The 6,818-nt window shown below is 46.2% G+C and overlaps 1 protein-coding gene across 1 annotated transcript in view; it reads right to left on the minus strand.

The window, feature by feature from the left end:
- Positions 1-6,818, minus strand: part of ANKFN1 (ankyrin repeat and fibronectin type III domain containing 1) — a 108,820-nt gene that overhangs the window by 79,234 nt on the left and 22,768 nt on the right. The window lies entirely within an intron of this gene.

A 6,818-nucleotide genomic window follows, 5' to 3' on the forward strand; every position in this document is an offset into this window, starting at 1 on the left:
ATGGGGTGAGAGACAGTATCAAAAGCCTTCCTGAAGTCTGGCAATCAATTTCAGAAATGTTTATATTGTAATTTAGACTGTAAAAATTAATCAAAATGAAAGAAAAGATGCACTGCAATCCTCAATGACTGAAAGGGAGCATTTCAACCTTAGCGAAAGGCTTCACTTAAATTAATTTTTTTCAAAACAAAATTTCATTGAACTCAATATTCCTGAAGAACATACTGATTGCAAAAAAAGAAAAAAAAAGAAGGAGAAGCCATTTTTGGAGGAAGTAAAGTTCTGCTGGAAATTTTTCATTCAGCTCTAGCTTTCGCTACAGCAGCTCTACACATCTGCTGTTCTGCTTATGTAATACTTGGTGGCTCAGAAATTCCTAATCTCAGAAAAATTTAATCCATCTGCAATAAATGAATTGCAAACAGTGCAATAGGGCTCAGGACCCCCTGGTCAGAAGGAACATTGCACAGGAAGTATCAGGTGATGTTATCTGAAAGGGCAGCCACTGTAAGCTGTCTTCACTCATCAGTGTATTTGGTTGCCCAACAGAAAAGAGGTTACAAGCCTACTCTACACACTGTTCACCCCCCACCCCGCCTCCGCTGCATTTAATTTTATCTTTAACATATCAAGCACAGTTGTATCAGGCCTTTCCACCCACTGTAAGGAGCCTGGCTTTCTCTTTTGTGCTTATCTTGAGAGTTCAAAGCACAAAAGAGAGGCAAACACTTCGATTCATAGAAGTTAGAGGCTAGAAGGGACCTGACAATAGGGCTCTGCGAAGCTTTGGTAGCTGATTTGCTTTGGAGGAAATTTGGCTCAATTCGGTGGCCGAATCTCTGAATCCGAATCGAATCAGAAGCCTCCAAATTGATTTGGAAATGATTCGGTGCCGCTTCAGAGATTCGGCCATAGACTAAACAGGCAGCAGTCCTCACCACGCTGGACACAGCTGCCTCCAGCTGGTAAGTCTGTTGTGGTAGGTGGAGGGGGGAGGGAAGGTGCGAGGGGGAGGGATTGGGGCTGGGACAAGCTGCCCAGCTGGGACGGGGATGCGGGACGTGGGCATGGGTGCACTGGGAGTGGGGGCTATGCCCTGCTGCCACTTGCCCCCTTCTGGAGTGAGCCACACCTGCATTGCACCGCCCCCCACCCTGGCCAGGCAAGTGGCAGCAGGGCATAGCACCCCGCTCCAAGCACTGCTGCGCCCACATCCCACGGCCCCCTGCCCCCCTCCCTGAGTCCCGGCTGGGCAGCTTGTCCCAGCCCCAATCCCTCCCTTGCTGTGGGGGTGTTGATCTGCGCCCCTTCCCCCATGCCCCTTCCCTCCCCCTCTGCTCACCACAACAGACTTACCAGCTGGAGGCAGCTGTGTCCAGTGTGGTGAGGACTGCTGCCTGTTTAGTCTATGGCCGAATCTCCGAACTGGCACCAAATCTTCAGACCCGATTCGGCCAAATCGAATTGGGACAGTGATTCGAATCTCCGAATCAAATCACTGTCCCTCCAAATTGGCCACAGTAAGAATACTTACCGCTTTGCACAGGCTTATCTTACAAGATCATCGGGTCCAGCTCTCTGCCTATTTCCAAGGAACTCCATTTCAAGACAAAACATGGAGCAAACCCGATGCTCAGGACATGGACCTCTAGTACCTAGCACAGCAATTGCGAGACCGTGATTTCATCTGTGCACAGAGTACGGTGATGTTATCACGATGGTGCAAAAGGACAATCTTGAAATGAGAGGCAGATGAGTGATGGGTAGCTAGACAGAGGGATAATGTTACCTAAAGCAATTTTTTAAGTTTTTCAAGGTAAGCATTGTCACTTAAGAGGGAACATCTAAAATCAAGGTAAGAGATAGACCTTGCAAGTTTCCCCAGTTATAGGGAAAATCCTAAAATTACATTGTTTTACTGCAATGCAGCACAGTTTCCTTTTATTGCAGCAGCTCTACACATCTGCTGCTCTGCTTATGTAATACTTGGCTGCTCAGAAACCACAGCTCAGAAGTTGGGTGTAGTGCAGCCTTCCCCTCTTTCGATTCACCGCTGAAACATCCTGTTTAGAACGAGGGAATCGTGTTTGTTTGTGGTACGAGCCTGAAACACGTGAAAAGTCGTCAAACCCCATGAAATCATCGGGAGCTTGAGGTTATGACATACCTTTGGGAGCTGCCTGTCACCAAGCTATTGAGGCATACTTGACTCAAATGAGGGTGTTAGCTTTAGGGTTAAGAAGCACACTCCTTTTCTCTCTGGTTTATTGCCCTGAATGGGGAACCGTCAACTATATCCTTCCCAACCCTGCTTTTTATTAAGAGTTAGAGCTGGCTATCAATGCCATTTTAACACGAATATTTAGTTAAACTTTAAAATTAATTAATTCTGGCCACATCTGCACCCCTTGTAAGTTCATTTTATGTAGGCATTTGCACCCTCCGTTTTCATGTCATATATACAGCTAAAGCAAATTTCAGGGGAAGCATCAGAACTGCCTGCACATTCATCTGAGGGGGGAAAAACAAACACTATCAGGTGGCTGGTACCACCGCTGTACAAGTCAAGTCAATAGGCAATCAATTCATAAAGACGTCTCTACAACTCTGTATTAGCTGAATGAAATCGAGTGCGTGCACTTGAGAAAATAATGATTGATAGTTAGTGTGCAAGCAGGAAAAAAGACCAGGTGAGACAAATCAACGGTTCAGTACTTCCAGGGGGCAGGGGCTCCAGTGGGGCGAATACAGGACTCGAAGCCACTTACTTCTTTCTGCCTTCGAATCCCCTCCCGACACTGAATTCTTTTGTGATACCAGGTACAGTCTCAATTTCACATTTCTATAAAATTAGCATTAGAGTTGTTATTTAAACTGACCTCAAAGCATGTGCGTGAGGATTCAATGCGAGGTTTTATACAGCGCTATTCAAGTGACAAATATCACCTTATTTTATATTCAAATTATACCGAAAGTTCAAAATCTGTGTTGTGCCAATTACATCACATTGCAAGGGGCAAACCTTGTGTTAGAAATAAGCAAAACAATCTTTTTTTTTTTTTTTTTGGTACAGCTTCAGTATTTGGGGCCAATTCCTGCAATTTGAATACTGTAGCTGAATGAACTCCATGGTATTTACTGTGGATGTACAACCTGAGGCTAAGAGCAGGATTTGGCTCTTTAAAAAATGTATACGTCTACACTATCAGATGATATGTTAGGTGCCATACAATGACTGTACTCATCCCCAGAGCTGGGTAAATATTGCTAAAAAATTATTGGAGATTTTCTTTTTAATTTAGTTCAGTTCAAGACCATGATTCAGGTACCTTTGCAAATCCTACTAGGTGCCTATCTGTAATTTTATATCTGTACATCAGAAATTCTGGGCGTGAGTGCTTTGGCGAACAGGACTTTAGCACACACTTAAATGCTTTACCAGAACAGGCCTAAATTTGTTTCTCAAACATTAAAAAACCTACGTTCATCCAAACAAGGAGCAGAGCATGCAGTATAACCCATTTTCTGTCTCTTTTCCAAATCTCCCTGTCACCAAACTACAAAAATCAAATACTCTAAGTGAAAAATTCAAAGGGCTGAAATACGCTGGAGAGGACAAATTGTTTCTTAGTTTGGAACAGCGAAAAGAAAAATGTTACATCTAGTTAGAGCTCTTTCAACATACAAAAGCTCTCGTCACCATAACAGTCGAGCATCTTGTCTTCATTAGTAGGTTTTAATCTACTAATCTAGGCAAGTTAGCAAAAATATTGATCCTGTTTTTTAACATGGGGATGCAGAAGAGTCAGTGGTTTGCCCTTGGTCACACATGGCATCTGCATCTAAGCTAGGAACAGAGCTCAGCTCTTGAGCTCCAGACAAGTGCTCTGTCAACTAAACCACCTTTTCCCAACTGTTAGTTTGCAAACAGAAACCCAGGATCTCTTTGCAGACTATATTTACCGCAAATAGTTGACACACACTATTTAAAACATTCTTTAGCACTGCAGTGTTATTCAGTCATCTGCAGCTCGGGGGGATGCACTTCCAATGGGGATAGGAAGACGACACGATATCAGGCCCACATGTTCCATTTCAGACCAGCTGGTATTGTCAAAATAATTCACAAGAGTCTCCTGATTTCTGCCTTCATTTGCATTCACTAGACTATTTTTCCCTACTACGAAATCACCGCTGGGTGCAAAAGGAACTGGAAGGCGCTTTTCCAAGTGACCCACTGAAGTTTGGGGTCAGTTTTCAAGTTTCTCCTCCTTGAATGGATTAGAAGCTGCCAGGAGACTTGACTTGAGACAGCTGCGCTAAGGGATAGATTTATTTAGGTATTACACCCATTCAAAAAGCTACATATTGAAAGGGACCACAGTGTTGCTTTGCTGAAAGCAATAACCAAGTTCCAGTAAAGTGATTCAGTGCTAGGGTGTTTAAGAATGCTATCCTCTGTAGCTAATTAAAATGAAGTACCCCTTTCAAGTTATTTGCTTTAGGTTAGCTTGAAAAACTCCACTATGTGCTACTGGGGTAGAAAAAATGTTAATGCAATTCCAGCAAATATTTGCTTTGATAAACACGAGTTCAAGAATACTGCTATTTTGGGGCATTGCTATGCCTATCACAGGACAACAATTTCTTGAATTGGAAAGCGCCGCAGAGAAAAAGGGACTGGAAAGAAAAAAAAGTGTTCACCAGCAGAAGGTGAAGAAAAACTAAAAACGCTGCTTGCTCATTTGGAAATTTGATTTTAGTCAGAGGTGATGATTATGCCACAGATGCAGTTATCAGAAAATACAGCAGCAAGCAAGCAGTGAAGTGTCGTATTTCTGCCCTGTTTTAATGGCTGTCGTGTTGCGTTCTAGGGGATGCTGAAAGCAACAAGATGTTGGAAGATTTAATGTCTCCGTTGGGACCTGATCCAAAGCCAGTGGGCTCAGCAGGAGTCTTCTCCTTTGACTTTCAAGGGTACGTGATCAAGCCCTGAACTGGTGATGGGATACAGAGAGCTGCACCTCCTGGCACTTACCACTCGCTACAGGTCAGCAGTGACCAAAAGCTATCAAACTCTCCTGCTGTGTAGTGGGTCAGGGGAAATTAATTTAGCAGGTTTCACTCTATTTGCCAGTGGAAAACCGTTCATGTCACTGCTGATAATAGAGTCAGGGGATGGCCAAGGACCGAACCCAATGCAAACACTCCCAGGCCTAGCGAGGAAACCAAGAGTTCCCGGCTAAGAAGAAGCAGAGAGCAGGGGCCGAAAGGGGCCGGGAGAGAGCAAGTTTGACCTCCGAGGATAACACAAGACTGCCATCCCCAGGGCTGGCAGCTGCTCCTTCGGAGCGGGGACGCGCATGGTGCATGACCCTTCTTCATCCACCACACACATCAGCTTGGTCTCACAGCGCGCCGTGTCCTCCTGCTCCTCACTGCCTCTTGACAGCATTAGCCACACAAAAGATGTGTGATTAAAGAAATGGTAAGAAAAAAGGGAGATGGGAAGCAGGACTGGACAGGGCTTTTCAACAGCTCACACTTCAGGTCTGCACCAAGCTCCTTGAACCCCAAATTATCTTCAGGTTGGAAGCACTGGCAGATGCTGTGCCTCAAGGAGACATGCCTCTTGGATAGACAGAGGCTGCATTCCCATTACCAAGTGTGGTAAGTACTTCCCACTGCCTCCCCTGCCACAAGGTACAACAGTTCCCCTGAGCAGCTCTCGGGGTGATAGCAGGGAGCCACGGTCCTATATTCCCTTTAGGATGCCACGTTGCACCACGATAGCATGGACGCAGCCGTTCCTCTACAGCTATGGAGGCCAACCTTGTTGACAGGTGTGTCACAAATTGTGCCCTCTCCAAGTGCCACTCCAATTCCTGCCCCCTGCCTAATCTGCTGCTCTGCTTTCTTCCCTATTGCTGCTGTGCTGCCTGCCCCCTCCCCAATCTGCCACGTGCCACCATGGAGGCTGTCGGGCCACTTGTGGCTCGTTGCAGGTCAGCCACGCTTGCCCTACAGCAGCGTAGCTTTTCCATGGACTGTGCCAAGGAAGACAAGGGCTTCTTTTGGCCTCTGTGTCTCCGTAAGGGAATCAGGCAGAGCCTGGTCCCAGGACTTCATGCAAGTCCCCCTTAGCATGATGCAATTGTCCTGAATTAACTCTCAAAGGGCTTCGGTCCTGGGACTGCTGCCTGTGGTGCTGCTTCTGCATGGAGCAGACTTGTGTGCATTAGGGAACTTGAACCTGCACATTTTTTCCAGGTTGAGCATGATGTTCCCATTAAGCATCCCAGCCCCCTTAGGAGACCAGTCCTGCCCTGTGCTGAGCACCGTGATCCACGTAGCTAACTTCAAGCACGTACTTGGAGGGACAGATTCACTGTCCCAGCAGGTGTTTCTTGGCACAGCCCCACGCAGCTCTGAAAGCCTGCTGCTCCCCTAGGGTGGGGGGAGCCATCTTTCGGGATATAATTCTGGCAGGCGTCCACATCTCTTCTCCCTCCCTGTAGCTCGGAGGGAAAATCATCTTCAGCAAAGCCTGAAGTATGAGGGGAGTGGCCCTCCTCCAGGGATAAAGAAACCAGGTTTTGCTTGTGTCATTAGTCCAGGGTCTCTGCCGGTTTTTCAAAGAGTAGATGTGTAAGGTTGCCCAGCAGTAATCCCATTGACGTGACTGGGACTACTCGCATGGGCAGGTGGGCTAGGATGCTCAACTGTACACACATGCTGTGTACCAGAAGACAGGTCCCAAGCCAAAAGCCTTGATTTTTGCATGTTTTTGTTTTTTTTTTTGGGGGGGGGGGGGGGGG

The sequence above is a fragment of the Gavialis gangeticus genome, unplaced genomic scaffold, assembly GCF_001723915.1.
Source record: "Gavialis gangeticus isolate Ggan-Ray unplaced genomic scaffold, GavGan_comp1, whole genome shotgun sequence".
NCBI lineage: Eukaryota > Metazoa > Chordata > Crocodylia > Gavialidae > Gavialis > Gavialis gangeticus.